Here is a 23,207-nt window from a genome sequence, read left to right on the forward strand (position 1 = left end):
AGGAAATGTCTCCTAAGCTGAGGTCTGAGTATGAGAAGTTTTTAATCAGAAACAAGGGTAATTCCAGGCAGAGAGGCACCAGGAAAACCAAGAGCTGGAGGCCCACATGCTGGGGAAATTGACCAGAGCCCTGGCTGAGTCATGGCAGACTCACTAGAAACAGCAGGAGGGGAGTGAAGTCAGAGACAGAGAGTGGTGGGCAGGGCAGGGGATTGAAGCCCATAGCAAAGAAATTTAATTAGAACTAAGTGACCCTATGGAAGGATTCTACATGATGGATTAACATGATCCAATTCATGTTTTCAAAACATTTGCTAGGCTACTGAGGAAAGAAGTGACTAGCCCAGGCAGGATGGAAGTGGGAAGGCCATGCCTGGGCAGTGGTCAGTGGGGATACTATGCCTGAATGGGAGTGGGGCCAGGAGACATGGAAGGAGAAGCAGCAATAAGAAATGCATTTTCTCTCCCACCGGATGCCCAGAATGGCTCAGTGACCTCCAGGTTCTCCTGGTTATAATCTTCATCACACGTCACCCCCAGATTCATTAAAACTCTCGAGGCCAAGTTTCACTTTTTCCAGAGCTCAATCTCTGGGATCCAGTTAGAATGATCTGACACATGATTCTAATTCAATAGAGAGTTCCTGAAGGAATGGATGGAACAAATACTATCTGCTCTGTAAGGAAAGACAAATGCCCCATTTCCAGGGAGATGATGGGAAATGAAGAGTTGAGACTAAGAAACTGAATATGATGCTCACACTTGGTTGAGAGAGAAATTCTAGAGACATCAGGTGCGTCTGGAATCAATAGAGCTGATTCTGACCCGGAAGCTCCTCCTCCAAACCACCATGCTGCAGTGACCAGGCCAAAGCATCACCGTCTTCACTAGCATGTGCTCCTTGGTGCTGCGCCCCTGGTGGGAGGTGAGTCAAGTCTGCAAGACCAGAAGGTGCTGAGTGGTTGAAAGCCTGGCAGTCTTCCTGTCCCTCCTGGGCAGCCCTTGTGCACCTGGGCTGGCCAGCATCTGCTACAGGTACAGCCAGGCCAGGGAAGCTACAGGCTCTCTACTCTGTAAGACCTTTAGGAGGCGAGATGGAGGAGAAACCCTGCCCACATCACCATGGCTGGGCCACTGCTCAGTGCATTCCTCTCTGCACCTTCTGTGCATCTGTTTTGTTTTCCTTTTAATCTCTATTCTTGAAAATATTACGTAGGTTCTTCTTTCCCCCCATTAACCTCTTCCAGCCTGCTTCCGCCACTCCTTTCTTCCCCAATCCTCCACCACCCCACTGTCTCTATCCACTGCTGTGTCCATATGCATACAAGTTCATTGGTTGATCTCTTCCCACCTCTCCTCCCCTGCCTTCCTTCTGAGGTTCAACAGTCTCTGGGTCTATCTTTGATTATCAGTTTGTTTGGTTCATTAGACTCCCCTCCTGTGCAGCCTTGATTGAGGCTTGGGCTGCCTGTGAGGGGGATATTACCTCTGCTCCAACCAGCAGTGGAGTGTTAGTATTATGGGTACATTTTACTGTTTTATCTGCAAGTTAGAGAAAACCACCCAGCCTGCTTGTTGAGGATCTGTGGGCCTTCCACACACTCTGCTTGACTGGCTAATGTAAATTACTGGTGTCCTTTATTTTGTTCCATGGAGTTAACCTGTAACTTAACTTAGCAAAATAGCTTGTTCGTTTGGTGTTATGCAAATGGAGACTGTGTGATAAAAGAGTAATAGTCAATGTGGGAATAATTCAGTGTTTCCCAAAGTGTGGTACTCATACCCCCAGGGTTATGGGAAGAGCTTGGTGGGGGTACGCGTTGCACTGGAGTTTGGTGGGGATATGCACTGCACCGTGCTTATCTGCGCCTAATTCTACGTTCTCATGAGTATGAGGGGTACTCAGTGTTATGAAAATTATAGAAGGGGTACACATGTGTCAAAAGTTTGGGAAACATTGAATGATTGAAATAAGTGTTTTTAAAGCCCGTATGGAAAACACATGTGTAAAGAAAGTCTATGTATCTCCCTTTTTTAAAAAAAAAAAAAATGAGGAATCTCAGCCTGTTAGCTATATCCCCTGAAGTATCAGAGAAAGAGGTATAAACCATACACAAAGCTCACACCTGCACCAATCCCATGTGCTTCCACAGGAGAGTGCATGAGTAAACCATGGTCCATCCACACCAGAAATGTGCAGCACACACAACAAACCCACTGGTGACCTGGGTCTCCAGGGATGACTCTCTGCAATCTCATACACAAAGTCCTTGTGTTTGGTCACTCAGACAGGCAGGGGCAGAGGACTGAAGCATCTCCCCAATCTCATACTCAAGTAGGAGGGAAAAGAGGCAATGCTCCAACTGGCCCTGGGAGCAATGTCTATGTCCATGTACCACACAGCTACACAGGCACGAGAGCAAGGGGTTCAGGTGATGACTTCGCAGGCTGCCTGGAGGCAGAGCGGTTAGATGGGGCCAGAGAGCCCTGCCTTAGATGTAGATCCTGTCATCATTTTGCTCCATTTGCACAGCAGAAATTTGTAGGCGCTGATTAATTGCATTGTATTAAAAGGAAGAAAATGGAAGGAGGGAGGGCCTTACAAATATCAATATTGAGAGTGGGTCATAAAAAATATGATAAATCCTCCCCACCTGGCATGGCTCAGTAGTTGAGTGGCAATCTATGAACCAGGTGGTCATGGTTTGATTCCTGATCAGGGCACATGACTGGGTTGTAGGCTCCATCCCCAGTATTGGGAATGCAGGAGATAACCGGTTGATTCTCTCTCATCACTGTTTCCTCTCTCTTTCTTTCTTCTCTTCTCTCCTTTCCTTTCTGAAATCAATAAATGTATATTAAGAAATAAAAATGCATGACAAACCCAATTTTATGCACCCATGTAAAAAGAGACAAAAAAAGAGAACACACAACAAACGATCAAACCACCTTTTCTTGAAACACCAGGCAAAGGTCTCTTTCTAAGTTATCTGATTCTCTGGGGTGTATTGGGGAGCAGAGCCAGCAAACATCACTTGATTTTTCCTGGCACCTCTTGCATCCAGGACACAATATCCCCCACTGACCACTGGCCCAGGCGTGGCCTTCCCACTTCCATCCTGCCCAGATCCTATCTCAGTAGCCTGGACAATGTTTTAAAAACATGATTGGGTCATATTAACCCATCACTTAAAGTCCTTCCATAGCCTCCAATTTGTTTCTAACTAATTCTCTTTACCATGGTCCACAGCCCCACTTCCTGTCTTAAAAGGCCTTCAGTGGCAAGAAAGCCTGGTTCTACCTGCAAAGCCCCAGGGACCTCCCTCCCCTGAAGGGCCTGGAAGTCTTTGTTGTTCGGTCATTCAGACAGGCAGGGGCAGAGGACTGAGGCATCTCCCCAAAGGGAGTAACTAAGAGGCTCTGATTGCAGTTTTAAGAACTCAGAGGAAGCCAATTTTTGGAACTGGGAAGGTCTTAAAAATGTTACGGTTTTTCTGTGGAGCTAGTCTATCTCCATTCAATCCCAGTGTTCCTGAATGGGGTGCCTTTCCTCTGGGGGTGACTCGATGGATGAGGTGCTGGCAGAACCCAGCACTAAGACCAAGAACTGCAGTGAAGGAATACTGGCCATTTTACTGAAGAATGGCTCCAATTCGGAGAACGGGAAGCTAAAGGTCAAAAGCCTGAACTCCCTGATGGCCTGCAGGTTACAAGTTATTCAGGGCAAAGTCACAAGACACTGTGGGTTAGGGCTTTGGGTCCTGCTGGGAGCTAATCTGTAGGATGTGAGGTTAGGGCAATGAGTCATTTGTTCAGGTCTTGAGGGCAGTTCTGGGCCTGTTCCTTCTGCCCTATCTCATGGGAAAGCAGCCAGGGGGTCATTCCACCTGAAACAAAGCTGAGGTCAAGATGTTATAGTTAACCTGACCAGTAGTCAGGTCCCATCGACTGCCTTCTGCTGCCTCAGGGGTTGCTGATTATCTCTGGGAAAGACTAGGTGAGAGAGAGAGAGAGAGAGAGAGAGAGAGAGAGAGAGAGAGAGAGAGAGAGAGAGAGAGAGATATTTCCAGAACAAGGATTTAAAATAAATTTAATCACAGTCTTAGAGACCTTTGGTTTCAGCCTCCCAAGGTCACCCTGCAGATGGCCTCTGATCCACCAAGTCACCTTCAGAAGAGTGTCTGTGGAGCTAAATTTACCGACTTAACTTTCTTCATATCATCTCATGCTCTACATTCAGACTTGAGCCCCCCTGCCCATCAGCTGGGACACTACCATAGGGGCTGGTCCCCAGGACTACTCCCAGGATCTCTTTGTGAAATCAATAAATGTATAATAAAAAATAAAAATGCTGTGGTCTGTCCTGAGTGGAAGAGGTCTCTGAGTATCCGTGGGTAGGGGAACCCTCTGAGACTCCTGTCCGGGGGGTGCTTCTGCTAACACTAACTGTTCTATTGTGGGCACAACAGACAGCCCTGGAACAGATGTGGCACTGCCCTCTGGAAGGAGGTTGCTCAGCCGTGCAAGGATGCCCCTCCTCTTGGGCCTTCCAGCAGCCGGACCTCAGTGCCTCATGCTGACTCATGACAGGGTGAAGGGATCTGGACCAGTAGAGCTGCTTTGAGGGGTGTCCAGAGTTTAGGGCCTGTGACTAACATCCTTGTGGCGAAGGCTTTAGCTAATGGAGTTGAGTTCATGGCGACTGTGGGGGCTGGCGAGTTGGAAATCCAGAGGGCAGGTGGGCTGTGGGCCACAGGCAGGCTAGAAATGAAGTCAGAGCTGCAATTACCATCTTGAGTCTGAAATCCAAAGATTGGCAGGATGGACACGTAGGCAAGATTTCTATGTGAGCCTTGAGGCCAAATGCCTTCTCATTTTTCACGTATATGAACAAGTTCTTCAAATACCTTGGGAGGGAAAAAGACTTTCAGAAGAGGAAGAGACCATTGTAGCAAGAAGCATGGGCAGAGGGCCCTGGGAAAGAAGACTGTCCTTTGCTGGGATGACAGAGGTGAACAGGTCACAGTTTCTCACCCAACCTATGACTCAGAAAGTCCAAAGGAAGAGACAGGGCTTCCACTTGACCTAACTCTGCACACAATTGAACTAAGGAGTGACCTTCCTGGCCGCAGCCCAGTCCCTGGATTCTCTCAAATACAGAGCCCTCCTTGGGAAAGAGATAAAATAATGAAGGTAAATCCTTAGTCTTCCACAGGCATGGAAAAACCAAGCTCTCCATTTCCCGCAATTGTGGCACAGCTGATCCCAGCAGGGTTTTGTTTAACTCTGAACTTGACCTTAGGGGTCCCCTCACAGTGGGATTTCTACGCGAGCCTTGAGGCCGAATGCCTTCTTCTCATTCACGTATATGTGAATAGTGGGATGGTGACAAGCCTGTGCTCTGACTCAGGGGCCAAGGTCTGCAGATTTCCAGCAACGAATGAGGTCAGAGAAACCTTCTCGCTGGTGCTTACTTTACTTTGCATGACCACATTGCCCTCTTTCTTCTTGGGGAACAAAATTCTTAACAGAATCCTCCTTAGCACTTGTCCCCTGGCATTCACTGCCCCTGTGAGAATATTCCCATGACTCTGTGCAGCCCTGGGTGGCTTGTCAGAAGGAGGTTTGTTATTTCAGCCTCGACTTCAGGTAATTAAGCATTTCCACTGGGCTGGCACTTCCTCTCTTCCTGAAGGAGGTGCTGATTGTTCTGACAGCTCCCCGGGGACACCCCAGGCTCCTGAAATGGCTACAGGGAGCAGGGCAGCATGCCCTCATGTGTTCTGTCACACAAAAGACCCCAGGAAAGTCTATTATAATGTCAGCATCAGGGCTGTCATTGCCTGCACTGGACTTGCTGAAGCTGGAGAAACCACCAAATGGAGTTACCTCCAAAAACGGAAGAAAAGAAAGGCTTAAAACCTATTGAGTTTTGCTTTGGTCAGGTGGCTAAGTGGGTTGGAGCATAGTTTTATATACCAAAAAGGTTGCGGGGTCAATTCCCAGTCAAGACACATATCTAGGTTGCTAGTTCCATCCTGTAGTCCAGGCAAGTATAGGAGGCATACGTAGGTTGCTAGTTCCATCCTGCAGTCCAGTCAAGTCTCTCTCTCTCTCTCTCTCTCTCTCTCTCTCTCTCTCTCTCTCTCTCAAATCAATACTCATATCTTTGGGTAAAGATAGAAAAGTAATTTAAAAACAAAGAAATAAAACGTGTTGGGCTTCTCTTTTAAACTCTGTGGCTTGCAGGGGTCATTGGTAGAAGAATAGAAAGGCATGGTTACTTCTAAAGAGCATGAGGGCACTGTGACTTCCAACACAAAGTGCAGACAGCTCTGCCTGGGGCAGGACAGGCAAGGACAGAAATCTTGCAGAGATAGCGGGCTTAGTGGCCGATGGTTACTGCCCCTCAGTGCTATGCATTCCAACTAGATTCTGGTGCTGATGAGGAAGGAGTGAGCAAAGGTACTAAACCTCATAGCTGCCCACGCAGCATGATTACATAATTGTGCAAAAGAGGGTTCCTCACGTGTGTGAGTGGGCAGAGCTCCATTGCTTCCAGACTTGAAATAAGGACAGTCGTCTAAATTGATATTTGTTTCAATAATGATGCTTCACTCATTTTGTAAATTTAGCCCAAATCCTCAGTCTTTGCAACTCGCTAAATCTTCCTAATGTCATAATTTCAGGGGTTTAATCATATAATTAAGAAGTGATCAAGGTTATACCAAACAAAATTAAATATAAATTATCTTTAGGGTGCAGTGGGTCTATTTCAAAGGGCAACATTATTGGAATTATTATCATGAGTTTATGAAATACTCATTTTCATAAGTGCTTCAAATCAACCTGATCTTATAAGTGTTTCTCTAAGAGGTGGGATAGCAAAAGAAAAAGGTTAGAAAAAACAGCTCTTCTTATTCTTTTTCTGTCCATAATGTTAGCTCTTTGGGATGTTACATTTGGTCATTTGGTGAATGCTATATTTTCTCCTCTTTCACTCCAAATCAAATGTTACTTTATTTACTATTGCTAAATTATTGAAGGGAATTTAAGAATATATAGAAAACACAGATAAAGTAAAAACAGTAAAATATCCTAAACTTCAATCCATTATTGTCAAATTTTAATTTCATCAAAAAATAGCTCTAATGCAATTACATTAAATTCCACATCTATCTATTTATGTATCTATCTATCTATCTATGTATCTATCTATCTATCTATGTATCTATCTATCAATATGTATCTATGTATCTATGTATGTATGTATGTATGTATCTATCTATCTATCTATCTATCTATCTATCTATCTATCATCTATCTATCTAAAAGCCTAAGCAACATCGACTGGTCACTATGATGTGCACTGACCACCAGGGGGCAGACACTCAGCACAGGAGCTGCCCCTCTCCCCGCCCCCTCGGTGGTCAGTGTGCTCCCACAGTGAGAGTACCACTCAGCTGCCAACCCATCCTTGCAGCCCACCAGCCTTGCAGCAGCCACTTCTTCCCACCCTCGGTAGTATTGCAGATCTAATCTCTGGAGAATAAGCCAGGCACTGACAGACCATCACCACTGGCACAATCCCGACAGCACCACCGGCGTCCTAGAAGTCAGCTTTAGCCATCATGCCCACTTCCCCTCTCTTGACAGTCCACAAAGAAGAAACTATATAAAAGCAGCCACCAGGTTCCTCCAGAAAACTGGCACGAATGTCAGTGGGACAGATCTGGATCCCAGGGCCAGCAAGGGCATCTCATCGCCTGCCCGGAGGGTCAATCACATCCTGGCTGTCCCCCCCATCCCTCTCAGGATGGGTGCCAGCCACAGGGTTCATGGCTGGTGAGTGCCTCTGCAGGGGCATGAGCCTCCCCCAATTAAGACTGATTGGGTGTGAGCCCATGGCAGGCACAGTGGGGCCAGTATGAGTGGGAGCAGTAGGCTGGAGTGGCAGGCAGTATTGGACTGCCAGTTTTGGCCCAATCCCTGCAGGTCACACAAATCCGTGCACTGGGCCTCTAGTATATTAATAATAATGTTCAGGAAGATACTCAGTTAAATAACTCAGTGAATCTAGAAAGCTGAATAAGATCTAAGGCAAGTCTAGTAGATAAATGGCAATGATGTAAAGATAAAAAAATTAATTAGGTAAATTCCAAAACACTTGATATAATAAGGAATCATTTATTCAACATAGCATTCATTCATTCATTTAGTTAGACTTCACAAATTATTGATTAAAATATGGCTTTTCAAAGAATATGTGCTAGTTAATTGCAATGAAATGTTTAATAATTAAGAGGTAGTGATCCAGGATACCTCTCAATTGATGATTTTTAATATAGATAACTACCAGATATTTGAAGGATGAAATGATTATGTGATATGTTCATAATAATTCTGTTGCGTATGTAGTATTTTCTTCATTCATGCTGTTGATGTGTTATATATCACATTTGTTGACTTACGTACAGTATGTGAAACCATCTGGCATCCCAGGGATGAACTCTTTCTATCATGGTTTATGATCTTTTTAATGTGCTTTGAGGGCAGTGCTCTAGTGTTTATTGAGAATTTTTGCCTCTGTAGTTACCAGGGATTTGGGCCTGTAGTTTTCTCTTCATCCAGTGTTCTTTACTTGTTTAGTAAATGCTAACTGTTTCCTCAGAAAATGAGTTAGTCCCTTACTCTTCAGTTTTGTGGAAGAGTTTGATGAAAATTCTTTAAATGTTTAGTAGAATTCATCGGTGAAACCATCTGGTCCTCGACTTTCTTTATGGGAAGATTTTGATTATTGATTCAGTCTCCTTCCTCATTATTGGTCTGTTCAGATTTTCTATTTCATCATGATTCGGTCTTGTAGCCTGTATGTGTCTTGAGTTTTCCTGTGAGTTGTAGGATATTGAGTAGCATCTCTGGTCTCTATCTGCTAGTTTTTAGTAATACCCTCTCAGTTGTGGCAACCAATAAAGTCTCCACAATTTGACAAATGTTTCTTGGGGGACAAAATCACCTCCAATGGGAAATCCCTGATCTAAATATATGTAAGAAGTGATGAGAGTACCATGGAGAGAGCAGGAAACTTTATGGGAATGTGTCAGGAAAGGCTTCAGACAGGAGGTAATGTTTAATGCTGTTAGGAACTTGCTAGGCAATCAAGACATTTGGAGAAAGAATCACAGGAGGCATTACTGCAAGAAACTGGGTAATGTTTATTAAGTTAATTAAGTCATTAGATGGGACAGCTTCTCAGTGAGTTAGTGTGTAAACTGGGGCCCTTTATGGTTGTTTAGATTTGCAGGATGTCAGCATTGCCCAAAGCAATCATTGCTCCTACTTCTTTGTATCTGGAATGAAAGACCCCTGCGTCTTACTTAAATTCCTGCTTTTGGTGATCCTGACATGTCAAACTACTGCAGAAAAGCTCACATAATTTAATAACAAAATGTCTCAAAAGCAGAATTTTCCCCACCTTTGGCTATGTGACTGCAAATAGGTGGTGAGAAACCATAAGAATGGCCCTGTGCGTTACTAAACTGTATCCCGAAGTATATATAATCCTGACCAAAAGTCAGATTCTAACATATATATTTAGAAAATATTTGAGCTCTTTTATTAGTATTCCTCCCCATTTCCATGCTTAGTTTCCTCTTTAGCCTCTCAGTGTATTTTTGTGTGTTGTGTACTGTGTACCAAAATTGATGTTAAATTTGAGACTGCACTTATGGGAAGTCAAAATCCAGATAATTAGAAAGAACCACCAGATTGACAGATATTTTACATTCAATATCTGTCTAACAGTCTAATAATAATATGTATAATGGTCACATGTTAAGTAAATACAACACAAAGTGTGACCATTAGACAAATCATACCCTTTCAGACTTCTTATACTCAGCACCAAAGCCTTTACAATGACTGATCTTTTCATTACTCAGGACATTTGTATTCTTGTGACCAACCCTCCTTTGGTTTTCAACATCTATTGCTTTTATGATGTGATAAACTCCTAAGTAAGAATAACATGGATTATATTATTCTTTCATCTGGAATGCAAATAATTCTTTATGGGTCTCAACCCACTGTTTAGCATGTTGATTCCCCAAGGGTGGACCTAATTTCTCATATTAAAATAGTCATAATTTCTCCTATTTCCACCTTCATAACAGGTTGACATGATCTGATGATCATGACAATCAGAAACTGAGCAAGCTGTGGAAGAAATCACCTAGTTTAGGCCGATAATATGAAGGATTTCTCATATCATATGGTTTTCTCTTTTCCCATCAAAAACATGAGGAAGAATAATCATTTTGGAGTGGTCTGCCAACAGTGTTTTGTGCTTCAGATACATTTTAGATAACTGGAAATACATGAACATATGGAGTTATTACAAATGTTAGCATGTGTTTAATAAGAGTGATATTTGGCAGAATTTTCTATGTATAGATTTTCAATAGTAATTTTTCATGAAGGTTCTTCATTAATAGTTTTAACTTGGGGAACACACTGTGTTGTCAAATCACCAATAATGTGAATTTTTCCAGGTATGCCTTTGAAACAGCACCATTTTAAAATCATGCCATATGACTGTGCTCTGAGAAGAAAGAATAGACATAATTTTCTCTATTTATTCTTCTAAGGATGACTAAAAGCCACACCCATTGTGGGGAGGCATGGGACAGAAGTTGGCTGAAGGTGCCTGCCTCTGCCTTGACTTTTCCAGACTAGGTCTGAGACTCCAGTTATTTACTTAGACACATCCTTGCTTGAAGGACACATGTGTTTTCTCAAGGATGCTTACCTGCTGAGTATATATAATAGCTAATTTTAGTTCAAGCTGTTGTTACAATAAAAGTCTAAGGAAGCAGGCGAACAAGACTACTTGATGGCTATAGCCAAGTAGTCCCTTAGCCTCTCTTTCACAGAAATGTGTCAGAATAATCATTCATTTGTTGTTCAGGGTCTGTCGGTCAGTCCCAGCAACACATAATACCCAAAAGAAGCTCTAAAAAATGGAGAAAAGAAGGAAGATCAGGTAGGAAACTCAGGGCCCAAGGATTAGCACAGGGGGGCATTCCCTGGTTTGTCTTTAGACTCATATAGCCTATACTTGGAGACAAAGAACTTGGCAAGCCAGACACACCAACAAGGGCAGACCAAAAAGGCCCAACAGAAGCCTCCTTTCTCTAGCCAAAGGTCCAGGAAAGGGGCACCTTAGCAAGAAAACTTAGATAATAGCCTCTCTCTCTACTCCAGCCAAACACCACAGAAAAAATCATGGCCCACTCCCACTCATGCTAATAAAAGATCAGTGGGTAGACTAACTGCCAGTCAGGCTGTAACGAGGTACCCCAACTCCCCTGCCAAGATGGTGCTAGAGAAGGTTAGGCGTGGAGCTGGGACTTTCATTTCTGCCCGATGGGATGGTAAAGATATGCCCCTCCAACTGCCCCTCCCACCCTAAAATGCTCCAGAAAATGGCATTTTCTCAATCCATTGAGATTTTGCTTCTGGCAGTTGTTGTCAGTTTGGATCAAATGAACTCATAAAAATTCTGCAGGTTTGAATGTTTCTTTCATTGACACCCTAAAAAAACACACAAACCAAACAGCCTATTTATAAAGGAGTTTCTATATACTAGTTCTTTCTTAAATAACGTTTTTGTCATGTTAACTAGGTTTAAGACCAAGAAACACTTCCGTCCTAACGCTATAATTGACAAAGTATTTCTGTGACTGTCACTTCGAATTACAAGAGGACTGGCAGTTGAAACGTAGCTCTCAGCCCAAATGAAGTGTAATGGAGCTTGAGTTGTTTGGGATACATTGGCCAAGCCAAAGGAATGGACAAAGAACCAAAGAGATTTAGGCAAACTGTCCAAATCGGAAAACAATTTGCATTTACTTCCTGAAAGCTAATTTTAAACTTCAGCTTAATAAGTATGACCCTTCTGTCTACAAACTAGCCATTTATTTAAAAATCATAATTCTAATATTTGAATTCATCTACATTTCCAAGAGTTAGAAATTTTTCAAGAGTTAAAAACATTTTAATTGGGAAATTCCTCTTAGTAATATATTCCAAAATCCTTTCGACTTTTTTTTTTTTTTTTTTTTCCATTCCAAAATTCAATGATAGCAACCAGCTCTGTGCTTCCAAAGTCCTGGAATGATTTCAGAAGAGTCAGTATCAATGCCAGTTCTCTGGTCAGGCCTAGTGTGGTTATTTTGGTAGTAGTTTTTGAATCCATTTATAGGAGAAATGCAGTCTATCCCCGCCCCCACTTTTGTTTTTGTGTAGAAAATATACTCAAGCAAGGCATATTTTTCTGTTGTTCTTTACCCCCCACCCCCAGTTTTGGGAAGAGGGGGAGAAGCTCAGAAACATCTGTTTTCCTTCAAATCGCTGCGAATTTCCATGTCTGTTATTATTACTAACAAGGGATTGTAAAATGGGTGCCGTTTCTAGGGTGCTCTGCACAGAACAGGAGTAAACAAACTCGGGAATATGGTATTTCTGAGCCCATGAGCTAAGTATGCACTTAGGATTGGCAACAAGTTCTCAGCTCTTAACAGACCAAATAACATGAGACCTGGGTTCACGTGCTATTTGAATCTGGCTTGTGCTTACCTCATGTCACTGAGCTGTCTCCATGCTTCTGAGCAGAGAAACATCCAGAAGGTGTGGGAATGTCACTGAAACATTATGGCCCACGAGTTGATGTAAGACTCAGGGTTTGCTCTGCAATAAGAGATGATTATTCTGGAATTTTCCAGATTCTACCATTGATGTACTTATGGATCCTAGAGGAGCTACTTAAATTATTTCCAAACTTCATCAGCAAGATAGGAGTTAGTATACTGTCAACATCATATTTTGACCCACGACAAACATAGATATTAGTAACTTACTCTATAAATTAATAGAGAAAGAGATATGACCGCCTCCTGGTCTACTCTCCTATAAAATAAGATGGTTATAAAAATTAATCAGCCATTTCCAGGGTTTAGTACCATTACAATAGAAAGCAAATTTACCAGATTTTCATTATTTTCCCCCCCTCTTCTCTATATTGAATTCTCCCACTCACTATGCATTGATATTGACTGGTGTAGTCCAACTCAACAAATATTGGTATACCCGGAATTAATTTCCAATATTAATCCCCTGGTGACTCATTGCTCTGCCTAAATTTGAGTGTGACAGAAAGCAAAAGGTTGACATGTGACTGATGCCCAGTAAAAGAATCAAAAGTGCTGCTACTTGAGGTGAAAAAGGGTGAAGTAACCACTGTATATATAGCCCACCAGTGATTTTATAGAAGGGCAGTCAGAATCTGGGGATTTCTACATGTGCCCACCATGTAGAAGGCATAGAAGTAGACATTCTTTACCCTTATTAGTTCATTTAATTATTTTAAAAAAACATATGAGATACATATTATTTCCTCCTTTTTTCTTTTCTTTTTTTTTTCTTCACCAAATGTAGATGTTGACATCCAGTGTGCTGAATGGAGATGTGGGTTGGCCGAAGACAGAGTGGAACACAGAGTTTTCTTTCTGACTCTGAAACCAATGTCCCACTGGTAGGGACCATCTGAATAAGAAGCAATGGCCCTTGCCGGTTTGGCTCAATGGATAGAGCGTTGGCTGCAGATTGAAGAGTTTGGGTTTGATTATAGTTAAGTGCATGTATCTCGGCTACAGGCTCCATCCATGGCCCTAGTTAGGGTGTGTTCTGTGTCAACAAATTGATGTGTCTCTCTCACATCCATGTTTCTCTCTCTCTGTCTCTCCCTCTTCCTTCCATTCTCAGTAAAAATCAATGGAAAATATCCTCAGGTGAGGGGGGGAAAAAAAGGAGCAATGGAGGTCAATGGATTTTGTTAACAAAGTGGTTCCATTGTTGTTTACTCTCTATCTGTGGAAGCAGAAATCTAAGATGACCCCAATGACCTTTTACACTGGTATTCCTCCCTTGGTTGTGTGACTTTGCTGATGATAGGATTATGAATCTGTTGACCTTAAAATGAGGAGATTATCAGGGTGGGCCTGGCCTTGTCACATGAGCCTTTTCAATGTTCTCCAGCTGGTTGCAGTTGAGTAACTCCAGAGATTCTAAGCCTGAGGAAATCTGTGTGAGGAAATTTCACGCTGTTCAGATGGAGGGTCCCTGGGGCGAGGACCGGAGAGTGGCCTCTGGGAGGAACTGAGTTGTGCCAACAGCAGCAATGAGCCTGGAGCAGATTCTTCCCCAGAACCTCCAAATGGAGTCCTGCCCAGCGGACACAACGAAGTTGGCCTGGGGCTCAGAACAGAGGAGGCAGCCCTTTTGGACTTGTGACCTACAGGAATGTAAGGCCGTAAATGGTGCTCTTTTAAGCTGCTCAGGTTCTGGTCCTTTCTTATGCAGCAACAGAGAACTAAGACATAGAGCGACTGGTCAGATTCACCTGTGGCACTTAGCAACACAGGCCAGTATTGCTCTCTACAAAATTCTTTATCATGAACTTGGTCTCTATCACTTACGTAGTTATTTTTCTTTAGTATGAAGAGATTTCCTCACCTGGAAGTCCTGTTCTTTATCCGAGCAGGGTGACTTGTGCCAAACAGGAATAATGAATGGAATCTGTCCCCTTTTCATTTCCTCCCCTCCCTCCCAATTTAAACATTACCTGTTTAAAAAGAGGGTGGATTTTGGTCTAAAACCTAATATTTCTTTTAAAAAAATATATTTTATTGATTTTTTACAGAGAGGAAAGGAGAGAGATAGAGAGCCAGAAATGTCGATGAGAGAGAAACATTGACCAGCCACCTCCTGCATACCCCCCACCGGGGATGTGCTCGCAACCAATGCACATGCCCTTGACCGGAATCAAACATGGGACCCTTCAGTCTGCAGACCGTTGCTCTACCACTGAGCCAAACCAGTTTTGGCTAAAACCTAATATTTCTTGCTCAGTGGACAGAGCATCCGCCTATGGACTGAAAGGTCCCAGGTTAGATTCCGGTTGAGGGCATGTACCTTGGTTGTGGGCACATCCCCAGTGGGGGGTGTGCAAGAGGCAGCTGATCAATGTTTCTAACTCTCTATTCCTCTCTCTTCCTCTCTGTAAAAAATCAATAAAATATATTTAAAAAAACAAACTTAATATTTCTTATCTGCACAGAGAATGAGCCATGTTTTCAATAAGAGACATGGAGACCTACCTGTAAGAGAGTCTGCCTATAAAATGCTCAGGTCTGCTTGTGGAGGAAACAATTACCACGGAAAAGGCATCTAGTGGGCCGTGGAGAATTAAAAATGCTCTGAGTCCACTGGACTGTCTGGCAACCTTACTATAAAGTCTTGTTTTCATTAAAATGGATTGGGCTGAACCTTTCTTTGATCATTTAAAATTTCTTTCTACTTTCCCTTCTCTCTGCCTCCAACCCCCATGCTTTAGACATCATTGGTATTTTGGCAATCCAGGAGGACTTGAAAACAAATTACTGGCTTATATTTTGTCAAGCATCTGCCTAAAAATCACGCAAAAACATGTTGATGGGCAGGCTTTCTCCACACTGCTCTTGTACGTATCGGAAACTGGCTTCTTTCTCATGAGCTGCATACAATACATTTATCACTGATTGGTCTCATTGGCCCTTTACAGGAGCATCATATCCCATGAAAAGCCAAACTGCTGAAATGGTGGAGGCATGTAAATACAGCATGTGTAGTATCTGCATCTGTTCACCATTCCAACATTTCTTCAGTCACTTCTTCCTCAACTTTTGTACTCTTTGATCTATCCTTGTTTTAGTTACTATTGCTATGGAACAGACGATCCACACTTACTGTAAAACTGCAGGAATTGTGTTACATTCACTGGTTGTGTGGGTGAAGAATTCAGGTAGGACACGGCTTGTGTCAAACCCATAGGGGCCTCAGTGGAGGCAGTTTCAAATATCTGAGGGCTGAAATCATCTGCAGGCTTCTTTACTCGTGTATCTGGTTTCTGGGTTGGTTTGACTCAAAGGCTGGACTTAGTTAAGACTTCTGACTGGAGCACCTACTCCTGGCTCTCTGGGTGAGTTATGATAGACATGGAATGGTGGATAGATGTGTCCAAAAGGGGACAGTCTCAGGTGACCTGGACCACCCAAGCACAATGGCAGTTATGACCCAGCCTACAAGGCACACAGCATCCCTCAAACTGCACTTTGCTGGTTACCTGGTAAAACAATGGCAAGCCCATCCAGATTTCAAGGGAGGTGAATAGACTCCACTTTTCCTTGGGAGAGTAGCAAAGCAGATTTCAGAAAAGCAGTTTGGATGGGATATATTTGGTGGCCATCTTTTGGAAATATTGTATGCCACTATTCATACTCTGGCCAAAACAATTCATATTGTATGGCCACTCTCTCTCAACACCCTCAAAATTTTCATTCTAGTTTGTCTTTCATCTCAGGCTGAAGATGAAATGGAATGAGATACCTTGAATGCAATTCCTCATGTAGGGTTTCTCCCAATCAGATCTGTGAACTAAAGAAACAGGTTATCTGTCCCCAAATCAGCAAATATATAGTCAGACAGATTTAGGACAACCATAGTAGACATGTCTATTCAAAATAGAACCACTGTCACATAGCAGTTCTGAAATCCAGCAGAAACAGTTAACCAGATCCTCGATTTAAGGCTTCAAACTATAACCCAAAAGGCATTTTCAATGACTTTTAGATCCATTTTGGGCTCTTTGTTATCCCCCCTAAGTCATTCTTCCTTTTTCATAACCTATAGCCCATGTTTACAGCTGAGCAGATTTTTGTTTCTTTATTTTTGTTATTATCCTATATCTTGTCTGTCGAAGTTTAGAGATGCTAAGACTTTTAAATATATATATAGTTGTTATTGATTTCAGAGAGGAAGGAAGAGGGAGAGAGAGAAAGATCAATGATGAGAAAGGATCATTGACCACCTGCCTCCTGTACATTTCACCCTGAGGATTGAGCCTGCAACCAGAGAGTGTGCCCTGACTGGAATTTAACCATGACCTTCTGGTTCCTAGGTCAATACTCACTCACTGAGCCATGCTAGCCAGGCCAAGGCCTTTTTCATTTTGTGCTGTTCCTGTCCCTTTTAGTCTCAGTGAGTATAATTTCTTTTAAAATGTTGTAGGAACTTTGGTATGTCAACATATGAACCTAACCCCTGAGACAAACTTTATATGCACACGCCTCTGAGAGATAAGCCCATTTCCACTTTGGGCCCCTGGGTGACTTCTGCAGAATCACATCCTGAAGAATTTTAGAAACCCGAACTTTTGTTTAAATAGAGGCATTTCCTACAGAACACTTTCCCATCTGAATGTGTCTAGAGGTCATTAATATAAATCTTTCTGAGGTCTTCACAAAGGCAAACCTAAGGGGGCAGCCTCACACTGAGGCAGTTTATCTGCTTGCACTCTGAGTTTAATATTTGAACCAAAGTTCCTTTCTTGAAAAGCCTTTCCTGTCAGAAAATGCCTTCCTAAAGCCTCTTCAGTTGCTCTTGAGAACTGAATATAGTTTGTTTTTAGTTCCTATCATAGGAAGTCGGCCTCAAACTTTCCCGGGTGTAGTTTTGGAGCATCAAGACTGAAATGAGCGGTTTTTGGTTTTCTCATGACTTTTGACTTGTGGTGGCATGGTTGGCTTCCTTAGACATCAGCACCTCCAAAATGACGTGTTAGTGTCATCAAGCTCTTTTTGTAGAGCACATGTGTCAAACACAAGGCCCGCGGGCCAAATCCAGCCCCCCAGGCCTTGCAATGTGGCCCACACAGCGCTGTCATCACTGCACTCCGCTGTCAGTTTATGACATTGTCAGTTTATGACTGTTCAGTAAACCATTTGGCCCGCAATTTAGGCTGGATTTTAGATTTTGGCCCCTTCTCTGATTGAGTTCGACACCCCTATTGTAGAGGAATGATTCCCCCTTCCTCACCGCCCCTCTGCCACTGATCATTTTTTAGTTTGGAAGTCTTCCAGTTATCCCACAGGACCAATCAGTCACCTTGTCATCCTTGTAAGGATGTGGTTCCCACTGTCCAAGGGAGATAGTCAACACAGGAATTTGTGATTGGAAGAATTTTTGAAACTTCTTATCATCATCATCATCATCATCACCAGCACCATCATCCTCATTAACATCACCATGACTATCATCATCATAGTGTTTTGTTTTTTTAATATATTTTATTGATTTTGTACAGAGAGGAAGGGAGAGAGATAGAGAGTTAGAAACATCGATGAGAGAGAGTCATCGATCAGCTGCCTCTTGCACTCCCCCTACTGGGGATATGCCCGCAACCAAGGTACATGCCCTTGACGGGAATCAAACCCCGGACCCTTCAGTCCCCAAGCCGACCCTCTATCCATTGAGCCAAACCGGTCTTGGCCATCATCATAGTGTTTTGTGTGCAGGAGAGGAGGGCTGGGGTCCTGTAGCAGGCCACCTAGGCCAGCTGAGTTGCTCTCACAGGGCCAATGCCCAGGCGGTGTGTGTTCTCGGTGTATAGGATCTCTCTCCTCCAACATCTTGGTTTCTTTCCTTTGGTTGACGTGTGTGAGTGCTGCGATAGCCACGGCTTTGTTTGGTGGTATGCGAACCCTTGGAATGCTCTTTGCGACTTTGCAGGCAAAACTCTGTGGAGCTGAAACTAAACATTGTTCTCTGTGAGTTATAATGACAGGGAGGGAGATTAGATCTTTCACATAATTATTCAGGGTTTGGCAGATTCTTGAACTGAATGTTAACTGATAAGAAGAAAAAGAACCTTTTGGAGCAAAATACTGCTTCATCATCCTGATTTTAGAGTGCTTTTGCACTCAGAGCAGCTAGAATCTGTCTGTGAATATATATCTGGAGTCACTACTTCTGAGCTTTTAGAAACTGCCTCTTATTTCTCTTAAGCTTTTGAAGGAGAGTGTTCCCAAGGACATTTGACTTACTTCCTTGGCACCAAACACTGACCATTATTTTATTTTGGGAACGCCAATATCTTCTTTATCGCCATGGCACCTTTGGTTTCTTTGGCCTCCACTTTGAATTTTTGTAACAATCCTAAAGGTGGACCCTGTCGCTTTTCCAGCTAACTGATAGGAATGGTGAAATCCCCAGCTGTTTTTGTCTTCAGAGCATATGCTTTTAACCACTAGCTTTTCATGCTCCAAACCTCTAATTGGGAACCATTGCAACTATAATTGTAGAATTTAAAAGAATTTTTTAAAAATGTGTAAAGCACATAGTCTAATGCTTACTATGTAGGAGGTACTTCATTTTTTAAAAATAGCTAAAAATAACTTTTCTTGAACTGAAAGGTTCCCTGGTTTGAGTGTGTTTGTTTCCATATCATTTAAATGAAAGGATTGGCTTGCCTCTTACACATGAGACATGGAAAAGCCAACAAGAATCTGTATATGAGGACAGGCAATACAAAGGACAAATAAGGACCCATGAAAGAGAAGCTAGAATAAGCTCTATTTTGGCAACAAGCAGCCCCAACATTTCTGTATTTTTCTGCAACAGAAACCTGCTTCTCCCTTGCTTGTCCTGAGGATCCTCTTTACTTTCTGCGATTCTTCTAGACAGCTGACCTCTGCAGCTCTCTCACTTATCCAGAAGCCACTCGCGCTGTGTGGCTCCACTGTCTTCAGACAAGGCTTCTCCATGATTTTTCTGAGAGAGGAAGAGAACGGTTATACAAGTGCACCTGACTTTTCATGGACTTGGCTCAGAACCCACCCCAATGACTTCCACTGACATTTCATTGGCCAGAATCTGTCATGTGACCTCAGCTAGGTGTCAGGGAGCCAGGAAATGAAACACAGAAAACAAAGGGGACTTTCATTGATGAGCACTTAGGCTACATGCTACACAAGCCCAGGATCTCAGCCACTAAGGGGAGAGAAAAGGCAGGGGAATGGCTAGCGTGGGGAAGGCAGGGAGATGTGAAAGAAAGGATGGAAATATATGTATTTCAAAGCTATCATCTAATTGACGTGGACAAGAGGATTGTGGGTCTTTAAGAAAGGTAGTTTTTCATCTTGCTTTCATCTAATATTAGACTATGCATCTGTGACTGACAGGACAGAGAGTGATGCTGGTAGACTGGAGTGGATATGTGAAGTGAATTTTGTTGGTCATGCTGCTGTTGGTGGAAATTAGATTCCACCAACAGGATCAAGATTCTTCCACAGGATCAAGAGAAAAGAATTCCAAGGACCTGCATGCAGGAGATTGTGGTATAGTGGCAAGATGATTTATTTGTGATGCTGACACTGGGCTTCCAATGTCCCATCTCTCTCTGTTCCACCACAGAAGAAAATGCAACCATGTCGTCAGCAGGACCAACATAAAAACCAGCATGCAGAGTTTCTGTTTCATATTTAAGCTTAGTCCATTGGAACCAATGAAGTCTCCTGAAAACCTGGGTAGCTGCTGAACCACCTGGTCAGCATATTTCTAGGCAAGAGAGAATGCGAACAAATAGGAGAATGTGGGTCATTAAGAGAAAGAGAGAGAGAGAGAGAGAGAGAGAGAGAGAGAGAGAGAGAGAGAGAGAGAGAGAACTTCTTTGTTCTCTTGGGCTTTTAACCAGGAACTTTTTCAAAATAATCCATCAACTTCCTAAGTTTTTCAGTACTTGCACTGGCTCTGCCCCCTAGCCAGTGATCTTTCCCCAGGTTAGACTGACAGGCTTCTAGGGTCAAGCACCTCCCCCTGTACCACATTGAGTTTATTTTGCATGTACTTATCTCCCCCTTTGTTCTATCCTTACCCTAGTGATCTGGTGAATGGACTGGTGGTTCCCTGCAGGGAATGTGAGCTGCAGCTGGTGAAGCAAGCAGGCTCTGAGTCCCCAGTTGACTATGCTCAACAATATCTGACTTCCCTGCTCTCTCCCCATTATCAATACCTACCTACCCATGGTAACACTAACAAAACTAAGATAAAAAGGAAATGGCAGTATCAAGTAAGGTGGAAAATATGTCCAATTACATATGACTTTTAATAAAATATGAATGAATCCAAACTCTTCTATCAGGAGATAAAACACATATGCTGTTTTCAGGGCACACACTTACACCAAGAGGGTCAAGAAATACTGAAAACAAAGAGGCAGTTGCAAACTAAATGAAAAATGTTGCAATATGAACATCAGACAATGTAGTTCTTTAAGATTAAAAACACCCAATAGAGGAAAGTGGATATTGTATGAAACATGTTCATTCCAGCTTGACTTAAAAGCACATTGCTCTAATGGACAAAAAATCCACTCTTCATAACTAAACAAGTAATTGAAATCAACATCATTAACTTGTATGCCCACCAAGTAGGTTAAACTGGATTCATTTTGGAAATGCTCTGATCCTAAGCAGGGTGCTTCTCCTGTCATATCATTCAACTTGGTAGATGGCTTTGGGTATGATGCTCCCCCTACAGACATAGATGATATGTGTGACCAATATTTCAATTGGTTTAAGGCTGTCCCTGACAAAAATAGATGGAATTCCCTCATCTGTCAATTGTTTGATCTTTGAACCATGCCTTCAACTAACTTGTCAGTCCAATGACGAAGGCCCTGGACCACAATGCAGGACATTCCAACCTCCCAAATAAGAACAGCCTCCACCCTCTTTTTCACCTTTTCTTGCCTTTTTTTTTTCCTATTGCTCGAGCTAAAATTTAATTGTGACAAGTTAGCTTCTGGTTGAAGCCGACTTTGTGTTGTACACAATAGTTCCATCAGGCAATTTATGGAAAACAGGAAACATTTAAGTGAAACCCATTCCTTTTGTGGGAGGCAACTGAGATTGTTTTTTAGATATGATCTCAAAACTTAACTGGCTAAGATGACTTGGGTATGGAGAAACACGGCTGAGAATATGAAATGACGTGGGCACGTCTGGTTTACTAAGCTCACGAGGCCATGGGGAATTTAGGTTGTTTTGTTATTTAGAAAAAGCAGGCTAGTTAGGCAGGCTGCACAGAAGAGAGCACAAAGTCAGGAAAATGTGGCAATATCCTGCCAGGACCGCTGGATAAGGTGCTGTCTGCAGTCCTGAAACTTGGGCATTTCATTCGCAATAAGCCTATGGATAGAAAAAGCATCAGGTTGCTTTAGTGATAAAGAAAAATGGATATATTAACCTTTGTATATTTCAGTCTGAAGAAGGAACAAACACCAAATTGCAATCGTGGTTAGAGACTTATTAAAAATTATTTATTAAAATCAAGCTTGACAGCTTAGGACGCTTCAAGCAAATGGTTCCATAGCAAATGGGCACATTCTGAGGTGCAGGAGTCTCAGTTTTCTCAGAAAAAGTGGAAAAAATTGGGCAAGAGAGAAAAATAAAGTTTTAGATGATTTCTGCTATGGCCCTTCCTTTTGAATATGACTGCTGCTTCTAACAGCATTACAGGAAGAAGAATACATAAAAGGTCGCCAAGTATCATGTTTTAAATGGACGGTTAGGTACATCAAATTTGGCTTCTGTTTAGAAAATGTAAATGGCAATGTCACCGGAAGGCCAATGCCATGGTTCAAAGGGATCAGAGGTTACATTCTAGTTTCTGGTTATTCCTTTATCCCGAGGAGCATAAGCTTTTAACAGGCTCCATTCAGCTTTCAATCAGACACATTATTTTGAGGTTTCTAGGGAGAAGCTTAGAGCTGCTTTCCTCAGGGTGGAGAGGGGAGATGAAAAAAAAAAAAGAAAAAAGAAAAGCACTAGGAAATTAAAAGGGTCAGAGGTTAGGCTGTTAATATGAAGTAGGGCCTGAGCATTGCAGCCCCTGAAAAGGTATAAGAGGAGAAAATCTAGAAAGACCACCCACTGACCCTCAAAAATCACACTATTAGTTTCATGTCCTCTACCTGCATACATTTGACTTGATATTTTTGTTTGTTCTTGTATATTGTATATTTGATGGAAACCTTGAAAAGTGAAAAAGTAGCATTTAGTCCATAGTTTGAAATCTTTTAATAATGCGTGTGTCTATTTAAGTTAAAAAAGAAATTGCTTTTTTTTTTTTTTTAATGCTTATGAAATTATATGACCCAAACTTGGTCATCTCCATATTGTAAGATACTATGTGAAATGAATGAATGCATAATTATTCAATGTTTTTCAGTTAAAGTAACCATGGGTATGGAAAAATTAATATAAACTCTAAGA

Source organism: Pipistrellus hanaki, assembly GCF_964339955.1.
Source record: "Pipistrellus hanaki genome assembly, chromosome: 3".
Lineage (NCBI taxonomy): Eukaryota > Metazoa > Chordata > Mammalia > Chiroptera > Vespertilionidae > Pipistrellus > Pipistrellus hanaki.